General features: G+C 41.1%; 2 long non-coding RNA genes across 2 annotated transcripts; one reads left to right on the top strand and one right to left on the bottom strand.

The window, feature by feature from the left end:
• The first annotated feature begins 653 nt into the window (after positions 1-653).
• LOC118215502 lies at positions 654-8747 on the top strand. The gene is made up of 3 exons (XR_004762833.1): positions 654-729; positions 3368-3842; positions 8690-8747. It is a non-coding gene; the product is annotated as an uncharacterized LOC118215502 (long non-coding RNA).
• Positions 7446-8759, bottom strand: LOC118215498. Its single transcript, XR_004762831.1, has 3 exons — positions 8725-8759; positions 8078-8155; positions 7446-7504 (listed from the first exon to the last, which is right to left on the bottom strand). It is a non-coding gene; the product is annotated as an uncharacterized LOC118215498 (long non-coding RNA).
• Between the last annotated feature and the right edge of the window lie 5283 nt (positions 8760-14042).

Genomic DNA, 14042 nt, shown 5'->3' with positions numbered 1-14042 from the left:
AAGTGTCGAGGATAAAAAAAGGTTTAAAAAACAAGGGCACTTTCAGCGCTCACAGACAAGGGCAGGTGCGGTCGCCACCCCTGAACACCACCCTCCCGAAACGCAGAAAAATTGTCTTTGGACACATGTTGCACCTCATATTATGAAAGCTAACATTTGTCTCGAAGCGTTGTGTTGTCACCGAACGTTAAAATTATAACATTTGGACGTATAAAAAGGAGAAAATTTGGAATTCAAACTTCCTTCCCCGCCGGGAAGTAAATGTTTTCTAAAATAGATACTGTCAGGGATAATACGCGCGCCATTGCTTCGTCAACAAAATCAAACCTTTAAATATAAGCCCCGTTACTTTGAGTGTTCTTCATCATTCTAATACAAAAATGACTCCTCAAAAAATACACACAATCGTGTCCACAAACTAAACATCAAATTGAAAACAATGTCTAAGGAGTAATTAAGCTTCTTAGCCTACCTTTTCACAAACGAGCCTAGAAATGTTTAAGATGTAAGCTTCTTACTGTTAAAATGATCACGAAACCTCGCAGTAGGCTAAACAGGAGCCATAGACCCTCCTCTTCCAGGAAAACGTTTCAGATCACCCCCATAGCTCACGTAATAATTTCACATTTATTATCGGTGGCCTTGATATGTAGTGCAAGTTGAGTTTCCGTTGGGGACCGCGAACTGTACATACTGTTCCAAAGAGAACACGCCTCTTCAACAAATCTAGTAAATCGATCTGCACAGAAAACAAAGCGAATAAACAGCCTAATTAAAGAGTAATTTCACTTTTAGGTTTCTGGTATTATTTCAGTTTTTACCATGTTTTATATGGGCCCAAACAGTTTTGGCGTGCGAAGAATATTTAATCTCATGATCGTTCGTAGACCGAAAAGGCAATGTCGGCTATTTTATCCGATAAACCAGACATATATCTTCCATACGAGTGTTGCACTCCTCTTTGCCCTTATTTATGAAGTATATAATTCGGAGACATTTTTTAAGACCTGTCCGCATTACAGTGAAAATTTAAGTAACAGCAGTTGTGCAGCGACTATTATAGGCTACCTCTATAAGAGGCCCGGATCAGACAGGACGCGTTTTAGCAGCTGGGGGCGGCTTTTCGTAATTGTTGTCAATGAGAGTGAAGCTTTTTGCTCGCAGCTTTTGCGTTGCTGTGCGCCTCGCGTTTTTGCAGAAGCGCCCTGACCGCCTCGAGTTGAAAGAACTTCAACTCAGAGTAGAAAAGCGCCCCGCGTCATTGGCGTTTTTTTCCCATTGTCCAATCGGATGTACAAAGGCCTACATTCCTAGATAATTTTTCAATTGAATACTTTTTTTTTCATTAGGCCTATATGATGTGTGCCTATATTAGCTGATTAAATTATTTAATTATTAAATAAAAATGGAAATCATGAACAGAATCTTGGTTTTATTCATAATTGACAGTGTTTTACATCGCAACATAATTTTTTTTTACATTACAACATAAGTGTCTGGAAATACTTGAAAATGAAAACATGTTACAAAATACAAAATAAATTATTTCAATTTTTATTAAATACTTGAATGCAATTCACTTAACTGATGGTTATCAGTTTGTATAAGCACACATATCATATAATGAAATATTAATCATGAAAAAATTGTTTTAAGCAGGCATACTCAAACTTTTGACTTGCAAGTGTATTGCGATGGCAGGTATGCCATCCCGCCAAGTTACGCCTTGGCGGGGGCATGCCCCATACCTATACAGCACCGAGAGTTTGGCACTTTTCAGGGTTCCCCACAGAAATAACCACAACAGCCAAAGACACTCAGCCTTTAAAAACATTAAATTCTGTACATTCTGACCCCATTTCAACAAACAGATTTCATAAACAACTTCACATGTCCACAAAATAAAGCCCCAAACTAAGGGGATTTTGCATTCTTCTTCTTCTTCTTCTTCTTCTAAGTTATTGTATATTTGCTACGTACAATAAATACTGCATGTAAAATACATATTGTACATACATACATAGAGAACTTCTTTATCCCCATGGGGACATTTCCTTCGCAGAATGTTACATTCACATTTACGAACAGACATTTATACCAAGACACATACAATCATTCACGCAACAGAAAGGCTGGGCACCGAAATACATACATACCAATACAAATTGGACATATAGACGCCTATTCAATCAATTTTGACTGTGAGAAAGCCACCCACACATATGTTTGGCCTGTCCATGTACTGCATGCTTATACACACAGGGCCAAGTGACTTGAAAGAATTGAGGAAATATTGGGTAGCATTGCTTTGGAATACATCGTATTTCATTTTGGTGAGGCAAGATAGCCTATATTGTTTGTAGTACCGTAACTTGGCGTCATTTTGATATCAATACTTTTAATGGCAGGCGTGGGTTTTGGCAGTCTGAATGAATGAGTTATAGACGGTGTATGTCTTGTATGTGTGAGTAACGTGGCATTTTTGTACGTTGAAAACGTGTTTTTTATGAGATACAATTTTGCCTGATCACTTTAACAGTCAAAACTAGAGTTATGAAGAAAGGCTTGTGTGTGCGTGTGTGCGTGCAAAGCGAAGTGGTGCGAAAGCATGTGAACATGCGTTACACTGACTATTCTGGTACTCAAAATATTTTCCTAAGGTTGGAAGGTCTGCTACCGTGAAAACTGCCTGACTTGTTTACATTTTGGAAAGATGTGGCAAGCGGGTAAATCTATCAACGGAAACAGCGATAGATTTAGCCACTAGCCAGATCTGTCAAAAATGTAAACAAGTCAGGCAGTTGTCACGGTAGGGAAAGTTTTTATGACAACGTTACCTAGTAGGCACTAGGCAGTGAATTAAAGTTAAGTTAGCTCACTTTCAGCATCACTCTAGGCACCCTGCGAGACATATCTGTACGGACTGTAGCTTCAGTTACTAACGTTATGTTTAAGAAGCAGACTAGCTGTTAGATAATCTTTTTTTACCTTGTGTTGCTAGAGGAGGAATGCAGACGGAAATGGAAGTATCTTGGGGACAAGTACGTGAAAGAAAGGAGGGCAGAGAAGGAGAAACGGAGTGGGGCAGAAGGAGGGAGTCAGAAGAGATGGAAATTCATGGCTATAATGTCATTCCTTGAGCCACACTTAAAGGAGAGACCAACAAGCTCGAACTGTCAGTTTGAGATAGGCAGCCAGGAGGAAAGCAGGGACATTACTGTTGAGTCTGTCCTACTTCCTATGGTGTCCCAAGTTGAGGTAGGTGTAGCAAGTCTCAGGGACCTGTTAGGAATTGTTAGGGTGATTTGGTCAAAATTAATGATCTGTCCATGAATTTTTTTAACACTTATGTATTATATTCTCTCAGGAGGAGGAGGAATGTGAGCCACCCTCTTCATCTCCTACAACACCGTATCTCCCACTAGCTACAGCCAGGGTTTGTGAGCCACTCTGCACACCTGCATGTCCCCCACCCAGTGCATCCCGGGCTGTGGAGACCCCTGTCAGCAGGGAGAAGGGACGAGGAAACAAAAGGAGAGCAGAGCAAGAGGTAGAGCTCACTGGCTACCACTGGGAACTCCTTGCCACCATCAACAAACCCCTTGATGAGGAGGAACATTTTTTCATGAGCATGATCCCTGCCGTGAAACGCTTGCGACCACGCAAAAGGGCTGAAGTCAAACTGAAATTCATGCAGATATTAATAGAAGCAGAGTTTGACAATGACCTTGAGGGTTAGGTTTTTCTTTTTTTCTGATAAGAAATTTTAAGAAGAAGAAAGTGCTGCGACGGAAACAACGATAGATTTACGTTCACAGGTATCACGCCTGCTTGACTGTATGGTAAGTTGCAAAGTAACAAGTCTCACGTCTACACCTGTCAGATTTTTAGGATGTTAGAAAAACAGTAGGTAAACAAAATAGAACCTACCGCAAACAAATGCTCAGCCGCTCAGCAGGACCAATGGACTCCCTGTAGTCGTTTTTTTTTTTTTTGTGAAGCTGGGCCCGATGATTGAGAGCAGATGGTCAAACTCTCGATTCATCCGGAAGTACGCCGTGAACCGGCCATCATCCAGGCGAAGCTCCTGGACCAGCTGGTGGTACTCTCCATAGTTCTCCTCCTTCTGAGGGTCTCATGTACCCACACGGATCTCCGTCTGTCTGTGTCCAACTTGTAATTTGCTAACATCCTCTCACCCTCAATCAGAGCCAGAGCAAGTGCCCTCCGCCTGTCCATTTTTTATGTAGATGTTTTTATTTCACTAACTATTTCTAATAAAATGTACAGATTGGTGAGTTTACTTCACAGCAAATAACGATTAGGCTTATGACAGGTGATTCTGTGGTTGCCTAGCAACAAGAAAGAAAAAAAGACGCCCCCAGCTGCTAAAACGCAATCATAGCTAGTGAACAAAAACAATTTGAAGGCAGCTCTTTTCAGTTAACAAAGCTACAGAACTAAAGGACAGACCCAAATGAGAATTCTAACTGAAGAACTTCAAATGACCTTTAATTGGATATTTAATTGGAAAGGCCCACATTTACATGTAGACAGATTTATTTTTATCTATTACAGATTATCATTTGTTTGGAGGAGTGACAAGAAAAGACGAGGCCCCAAGCAATTGCCTATCTATGGCCTATGGTAACCTCCTATGAGTATATAGCCTGACACACACACACACAGATGGGTGACAAATTAAAGGAAAATCCAGCATAAATGAATGAGGAAGCATAACGAATGAAGATCCTTCCATACTCGTGTACTGCGTGATACAATTCAGCCATTACCACCCTACCATACTCCGTGGCATGCAAAAAAAGGCTCAGGTGACCTTGATTTGGGATCCAGATGGCAAAAGGAAAGTGACTTTGGAAGACGGTTCATTATTAAGGCGTGGATGGTAGGAGATCCACTCACAAAGACTGCTCTACTGTCTAGTGTTTCAACTAAAGTGACATCTGCGTTTAAATCTATGGAAAAGACATCAGTACATAGGGTGGGAAATTGTGGTTGAAAGCGTATATTCAATGTCCATGATGCTCGTGCATTACTGCGATACGTAAGGAAGAACAAAAGAGCAACTCTCCGTCAGGAGACTGAGAAGTGATCAGACTCTGTCAACAAGAACAGTTAATTGACAACTACATAGAGAGGGATATTATAGCAGGGTTGCAGTGCATTAACCCCTCATTACAAAGACAAATGCACATTTGAGAGTTCAGTGGTGCAAAAACCATGGGCACTGGTCTACAGATATGTGGAAAAAAGTGATATGGACAGATGAGTCATCCTTCAACATATTCTCGACATGTGGGCAAGGGCACGTGTGGTGTACACCAAGAGAACGGTACAGGCTTGAATACTTGACCCCTACAGTGAGGGGGCCCGTTGGCTCAGTTATGCTGTGGGGGGCATTATCCTGCCATGGTTTGGGTCCAGTTGTCCCCTTAGAGGGAAGGGTCACTGCAAATCAATACAAAGTTATTCTGAGTAATCACCTTTGATTAAACATTTCTATCCTGATGGGAGTGGTCTCTTCCAAGATGACAATGCCCCCATCAACAGGGCATGAGGGGTCACTAGATGGTTTGATGAGTGTGTAAATGATGTGAATAATATGCTATGGCCTTCGCAGTCACCAGATCTCAATCCAATTGAACATCTATAAAAGATTTTGGACTGACGTGTTAGACGGCACTCTTCACCACCATCATCTAAACACCAAATGAAGATATATGTTTTGGAAGAATGGTGTTCCATCCCTCCATTACAGTTCCAGGGACTTGTAGAATCCAATGCACATTAAAGCTGTTCTAGTGGCTAGTGGAGGCCCAACACTGAGACACTTTATGTTGGTATTTCCTTTAATTTGTCACCTATCTGTACACAGTCCATACGTTGGAATTATTTCCTATGACACATGCAACCTAAGACCCCTGTACCAAAGGAAAGAACCGTTATGATATACGTAGGGGAAATCATACTGTATTCATACATGGGGCACCAACCGTTCTTGGATAGACTATTTTGAGTCCGATTTTCATGTTCTGACAACATCAAAACATTACATTACATTACATTATAGATTCTTAGCAGACGCTCTTATCCAGAGCGACTTACAACAAGTGCATTACAAAACAGACACGGGTTTAATAAAAATTATTTATTAAACAAACGTACAAACACAGAGCATACATAGACTAATTGAACCAGGGCGAGCTATGCTAAATATGGGAAGGTTGGAAGGTTGGTGTGTGTGCGTGTGTGTGTGTGTGTGTGTGTGTATGTGCGCGCATGTGTGCATGTGCGCATGTGCACATGTGTCTCTTTTGTCTCTGGACAAAAGATGAAGGGCAAACCGTGTTAGCTGCGTTTGTGTAAAGTAGTGGGATCAGCGTGTCTGATAATCTTACCTACATGAAAGTATTGCATCGCTCCCGGTAACGCCGAAGAGGGAAGCGTGGCTTCAGCTCTTTAGCGATACAGTACATGCAACCAAGCAAGTTATTCATCCACTTCCCACTACCGACTATACTAAGAGTGTGGATCATTAATTAAGGAGTTAGCAGAAGGAGGGGGAGAGAGAGGGAGACCACACGTTTGGCAGTACTTATCACCAGGGCAAATAACGTGAAAGGACAAATGGAACTTAAAAAGAAAGAAGGGTTTCTGTTTACTCCAATGCAGATTTTAATCTCCAACATTTCGGCAGCAAGCTGGGTCAGGACTGACAAAGGAAGCTTGCTGCCGAAACATTGGAGATAAAAAATCTGTATTGGAGTAAACAGAGTGTGCAACCCTTCTTTCTTTTTAAGTTTCACTTGCATGTCCTTCTGGTCTGTACCTTGCTAAAACAAGGTGTGCATTTTCTTTTTCACTTTTGAAAGGACAAATGGAAATGCACCACATCCCATTAGTCGCAATAAATTCCTTTTAAATTGCAGCCCGTGGGTAAAAAAAACCAGAGAGGTCATATGGATCGGTTGTCAAACAGACCACTGGTCCGCTGTTTCTGAGAAAGACTTGAATAACAAAAAGCACATTTAAAAATTTTAATATTTTATTTCGAGCTACAGTGTGTCATTTATACTTCAATACACATTGATTTTTATTCCATGGCTACAGACCAAATGGTACGAAAAAACATATTAGCCTTTCTAACTGTAAGGAGGCCCTGCTTTATATAATTGGTAATATACATAACAAGATATTTTGTAAAATACATGATGCCGCTGATAAAAAAATGTATAATGGAAATTTATGAAAGGTGATAAAGACAAAGTAGCCAATCTACTTCTGTTGTTTATATGGTAAAAAAGGAAAGTATTTATTGTCTTGAAGGTCTTGTTGGATAAAAGAGAGAGGATCTACAGGATCTAGAAGATCTGTACATGAACATGCCCACAGATTTCTTTCAAGGACGGAATTCATATTGAGGAGGCCACGCTGTTTGCATGCTGCCCATCACAGTTGGGTAATGGGTGTAATTGGGTGTCGTCTTTAGAAAGGAAAAAGAGAGGGTACAAAGAAGGTTAATACATAAAAGTCACTTTACCCTAATGCCAGCTACGAGTGCTTCTGCATGGAAACAGTTTGAGTTCAACAGTGAAGTGGAGAGGATATACCTGACTGCTACAGTACATTGTACATTCAGTCTGTATTTAGTAAGATACTTGCCTGTGCACTATTTCTGGTCTAAAATCTAGAATGACTGTCTTGGGTCTGTATACATTTTTTTAATGTAGATTGACTGTTAACTTAGGTTTCCATCCAACAAGAGACCAAAAAATGAAATCAACCATCTTGCTGCCAACCTTTAACTTTGCTGTAACCTTAGCATAATTTTATACTGAAACACTATCTCTATATTTTTCAAGCATTACCATTATATGCACATCAGCACATCTAGATATTATGTGAAATGCTTGAGGAGAACACCCAGAGTAAGAGCAGCAGAATCGTCTTAAACTGAGGATAAAATAAGATAAAAACTGAAAAGGCCAATCACCCAAGCACAAGGGTGAGATCCATTATCTGTAGTATACAGGTAGTGAGATAACAGAGTTATTACCTGATAAGTATTTGGTGCTGGGATGAGAAGATTTTCTGATGCAACCTGATTGCTTGTGGGTGGCATATACACCACGTGCTATAATAATAAAAAAAAACATGAAAAACTTTCATCAACAAATTTTCATCATATATAGAGTACTTAAGCAGCTGCAACGGAAGTGTGATGCTCTCTCTATTTAGATAAAGCTCACAATAGCAATGTCATACACTTCAGAATTACGCTACAGGTAGTTGATGCATGGACATCACAATCCAGGAGTATGTGCTCCCAACCACTGTTACCCTTTATTGATAATATCTTTCTCAGAGTTCAATGTGACATCACTTTAGACACGCTTACTCATGAAACACCTGCAAGTAGAGCTGTCATCATCACTGTAGCTCCTGCCAAACATACCCCAACAAACACCTCTCTTTCATAATCACTGAGGTCCTGTCTACTGGCCTGCCCAGCATTTTTGTACATGATCCTGAAACTGCTGGGATGTTAACTGTTTTATTAACTCAAGGCATACATGCGGTAATAATACGGAGACACCTGCTTTCAATATATGTTGTGATTCCCATTTATCAATGTTTTTAGCCACTAACTGTATTTTCATTCTTGCAGTTGTAATGGTTATCTGGACCCATCATTCAACAGACCGATGCAGCACTCTGCTGAACAAGGCAGCCCAGATTGTAATGTAGATCTCACCTCTGTGGAGCAGTCACACACTGCTCTGCAGGCGAATGCTGACACACAGATGGAGATGATGAACTCCAGGATGGAGAAAACCAGCAGCACTCCTGTCATCCCCTGTGACCTGGTCTGTGAAAAGAGAAATGGAGAACAGATCAGTGGCAGACAATCATTCATTCCAACATTTAGCTACATTCTGCAGACTTGGACTTTTGCATAATAAACACTTAAGACGTGTTAAAATATTTTCAGTAAGACTGTCAGGACCTACATCTTTATTTGTTTCACTGGGGATGACATAGCTCAGGAGGTAAGAGCGTTTGTCTGGCAGTCGGAGGGTTGCCGGTTCGATCCCTCGCCCTGGGCGTGTCGAAGTGTCCCTGAGCAAGACAGCTAACCCCTAATTGCTCCCAACGAGCTGATTGGTACCTTGCATGGCAGCCTTTCACCGTTGGTGTGTGAGTGTGTGTGTGTGAATGAGAGGCATCAATTGTAAAGCGCTTTGGATAAAAGCGCTATATAAATGCAGTCCATTTACTTACAGAGCCCATGTGGTCACCAGTGAGTTTAGCTACAAGTCAGAAAGATTCCCTCCTAGTCTGAGTCATAATCATATATTACATTAGCTTGTTGGAAGTCCAGACTATTTAGATACGCATACTTGGATCATGTTTAAAAAAAGTGACTATTTTACCTCAAGCGTACGTTGAAGCCTTCGACAATTGTAGTAGGAATATGACTCCTCATTGTCAGAGCAGTAATATCTCATCATAATACCAAAGTCCAGAGAGAAAAGGATTATTGCAATGCCAGCAGTGATGGTGCTGATGATGTTCATCCCAAGTGCTCCTCTCACCTGCAAAAAAAAGTCAGGATTTAATATAATGCTCATTAAGTATATAGTATATATAATGATTGATTTACACACTATATAACCAAAATATCTGGACACCCCTTAGTCTGGGGCTGTTTGTCATGGTTTGGGCTAGGCCCCTTAGTTCCAATGAAGGCAAATCTTAATGCTACAGCATACAATCACATTCTAGATGATTCTGTGCTTCCCCAACAGTTTAGCGCTAAAAAGAATAATTGTATATTTGGTCGCCTAAAGTTATCTTTCAGAGATAATATGTTATTTCTCTTTCGAAGAAAATATTGTAGTGAAGTAACGCCTGGACTGCGGCTGTGCTGCCAAGCGGGCGGCTTCACTCAATCAGGAGCTAATGACTCTCGTCTGCGTTTGCTGTTGTGGACTCTGGCAAGTCTTTAAATAGAAGGCAGAGCCAGGCGCTTGGGGTTGTGGAGGTCATATTCTTGTGTTTGCGACCTGTGTGCAGCAGACTTTCGACATACGGCCCTCGCCAATTGTTCTGGCCACACTGCGTGCGTGGTGTGACACATCTGGAGTGCCGTGGACCAAACTGGTGACGCCTCTTCCAGTGTTGGCCGGCACTCAAGCTCAGACCCCGAGGAGAGGTCTTGTCAACAGTGGCAGGGAAGTTTTAATCTGTTTAATTGTGTCTTTTTGTCCCGGGTATTTTACTTGTGTTTGTGCCTTTAATAAGTGGCAGTGCGGGAGGGAAGCTGCATGGGGCGGTCGGTGGTTCGGAAGAGAGTACTAGGCTAGCCTACCGATTATTTCCGACAGTGGGGTGGTAGCCTACTATAACAAGATTGTAGTGTGCATTCTCACTTAATATTCTCACTTTGCTACGTGTGACAATGATTATCATTCTTACAAGTTTAACAGTGCACTTGGCTGTGCGTAGTGACTGCTCCGTACCGTAGCCTATCCGGGCCGCCCGGTGGGGTTCTCCCCCCGATTTGCCCTTGACCAGCAATAAATAAAGCCTATTATATTTTTCCATATTCCGTGGGGTGTGTTCTCAACTTCCTATATATCTGGACCTTACCGGGAAAAATGTAATAGCAGCCTACACATTATTTCTGGTCCCTTTTAGTAGGGTTCATTACAATATAATGATTTACATATTCCAACAGATGGAGCTCTATATTGGGATGGCAGGTATGCCATTCTGCCAAGTTATGCCTTGGTGAGGCAGCATGCTTGGTATGGCAGATATGCCATCCCATGAAGTTACGTCTTGGTGGGGTGGCATGCCCCATACCTATACAGCACCAAGAGTTTGGCACTTTTCAGGGTTTCCTACAGAAATAACCGCAATGACCACAGACTCTCAGCCCTTAAAAACATAAATTTTTACTTTTGACCCCATTTCAACAAAACTCACACATTCACACAATAATGCTCCAAATTTAGGGGATTTAGTGTTTTTTCCTTCTTCTTATTCTTCCTCTTCTTCCTGCCTGATTACATAATCAATGCTCCAAGACCACAAATAATATGTCTCCCTATTGGACATTTAAGGTACATCAGCCAATAAAAACTTTGGATGCACACACAAAATGACATATATAGAAGAGGTATGTGGAAGAAGAGAAACCCATTCACATTTTGCCTCTTGCATCACTCACATTTTTATCGGTGAGTTATATAACGTTAGTTAATGGAATTTATATGAATGACTATCGATTATTCATGTGTTAACATTAAAATTAATTATTGCAAATTTGCATCCTTAATGTGTGCATAATGTCACTTAAGAGTTTCCATCCATTATCTATACCACTGATCCTGGTCCGGGGCACGAGGGGTGCTGGAGCCTATCCCAGCGTGTATTGGGCAAGAGGCAGGAATACACCCTGGATAGGTCCCCAATCTATCGCAGGGAATGCACACCATTCACTCACACACTCATACCTACAAGCAATTAAAAGTTGTATGAGCAATTTAAAGTCTAAAATTAACCTACCTGCGTATCGTTGAACTATGGAGGAAACCCATGCAGACATGGGGAGTAAATAGCTGGAATTCAAACCCAGAAACCTTCTTGCTGTGAGGCAACAGCGCTACCCACTGCACCACCATGCTACCCACTTAAGAGTTCACATAATTTAAGTCTGTTTTTCTTGCCATACTGATGTAAGGATAGACACATCTTCGTATGTTCCAATTATATTTCTTCCACAAATTGTGTCCTCCATTTGTATAAATACAGAATGTGTACTTCAGAGAACTTGTGCTGGAAAACAGTAGGGAAACTGACTACAGTTGAAACGCTGTCATGAGAAATTTATATAATTGACCAAATGGTAAATTGACTGCATTTATATAGCTCTTTTATCCAATTGATGCCTCTCATTCACCCATTCACCCACACACTCACACACCAACGGTGAAAGGCTGCCATGCAAGGTACCAGTCAGCTCATTGGGAGCAATTATGGGTTAGGTGTCTTGCTCAGGAACACTTTGACACGCCCAGGATGGGGGATCGAACCCGCAACCCTCCGACTGCCAGACAAACACTCTTACCTACTGAGCCATGTCGCCCCCAAATCTGAAAGACCACATTCTCTTCAGATAGTAAGTTGAAAACACTGGGCCAAGTTACATTAAATAATTAGGAAACATAGGGCAGCATTGCTTTGGATTACAGCTTGTTTAATCTGTGCGAGGTAAATAGGCAATATTGTTTGTTGTAACTTAGCCTCATTTTGAGATCAGTACTTTTAATGGCAGGCCTAGATTTTGCATGTTTTAATTTATGACTTATAGACAATGCTTTGTATGCCTGAGTAACTTGGAATTTTTTACGTTGAAAACATGTATTTGTTGAGACTTTGGTTTACCTTGCACAGCAAGAGGACTAAACAAACAGGGCCCAAATTCCTATTCATATAAATAAAATAAAATATTATTTATAATATTTAAAATAAAATATCCTTACATTTATATAGCACTTTTCCGAATGCTAAAAGTGCTTTACAGTGAAGGGGAACTCACCTCACCCACCACCAATGTCTAGCACCCACTTGGGTGATGCATGGCAGCCATTTCGTGCCAGAAAGCTTACCACACATTAGCGAAGGTGGAGAGGGAGAGAACGTTTATTTAGCCAATTAAATCTGGGGATGGTTTTGGTGGCAAGTTTGCGAGCGCCAGATCTGGGATTTAGCCAGGACACCGGGGAACCCCCTACACTTAGCAATAAGTATCATGGGATCTTTAATGACCACAGTGAGTTAGGACTTTGGTTTAACGTCTCATCCGAAAGACAGCATCTCCTACAGCACAGCGTCCCCGTCACTGCACTGGGGCATTGGGGTTCATGTGACCAGAGGGAAGATTGCCCCCTGATGGCCCACTAACACCACTTCCAGCAGCAACTCAGTATTCCCTGGTGGTCTCCTATCCAAGTACTAACCAAGCCCACACCTGCTTAGCTTCAGCCATTCAGCAGGTGCAGAGTGCATGGAGGTATGGCTGCTGCAGGAAATGTAATGTAATGTAATGTGCAGCATGTGAATGTTTCTGGTCTGAAACAACACACACCCACACCAATAAAATGTCACAACTGGAAGTTTAGAATCATTTGTCAGTAAAGTTGGTGTGACTGTGCTCTTAGGATTGATGTGTTTGAGGACACCTTGTGTCGATAACATCAGTGTCCACAGTCATGTTCCATGACCACTTCCCAACATAAAAATTTACAGTCAGGCGGCTCTTGAAATGATAAATCAGGGCTACTGAAATCTGTCAGGAAATATCTGAATGGTCACATCCAGTCAGTGATCAGAACTCACCAGGCATTTGTTCAGTTTGTTGTTCGCAGCAACACTCAGAGCTCCTGAGGAAATGTACTGAGGGGAGATCAAAAAAGGGAAATTAACTCATTTGAGTTGGGAACTTTGTGTTTTCAGTCCTCAACTTCACCCACTGCTTCAGTAAACGTATTTGAAAAAGAAATACTCTGCAGAGAAAGACACTGCTAACAGCAAAATACTATATTCTTTGCATGATTTAGAATGCATTTTAAGCCAGTAACAGGATAAAATTGGCAATCAATCCAGGCATAAATTGAAAAATTGCGCCTAAATCAAGCACAATCATATAATAGAGGATCAGTGTTTGTCCACATCATTTATACCTAATAACCCAATTCAGTTCAGCAAATATTTTTTAAGTAGCAGGATTGGTAATGAATGAACTTACAATAAGTCCTCCCCAGAAAACAATCCCAGAGAAAACACCAATGCTGTCGGCATAGATGGCCATTGTGATGCCAAATAATATGTCCAGCACTCCAATCATTATTTGCACTGTCTGTAAAAACAAAAAAAATAACAAAATGTTAGTTTGTGTTTATGTTTGGATAATTGCAAGGCACTGAATTTTACAGCAGTGTGTCCTAATGTCA

This window comes from Anguilla anguilla, chromosome 1, assembly GCF_013347855.1.
Source record: "Anguilla anguilla isolate fAngAng1 chromosome 1, fAngAng1.pri, whole genome shotgun sequence".
Lineage (NCBI taxonomy): Eukaryota > Metazoa > Chordata > Actinopteri > Anguilliformes > Anguillidae > Anguilla > Anguilla anguilla.
The sequence above is the reverse complement of the archived record's forward strand: the minus strand, read 5'-3'. Positions and strand labels throughout refer to the sequence as shown.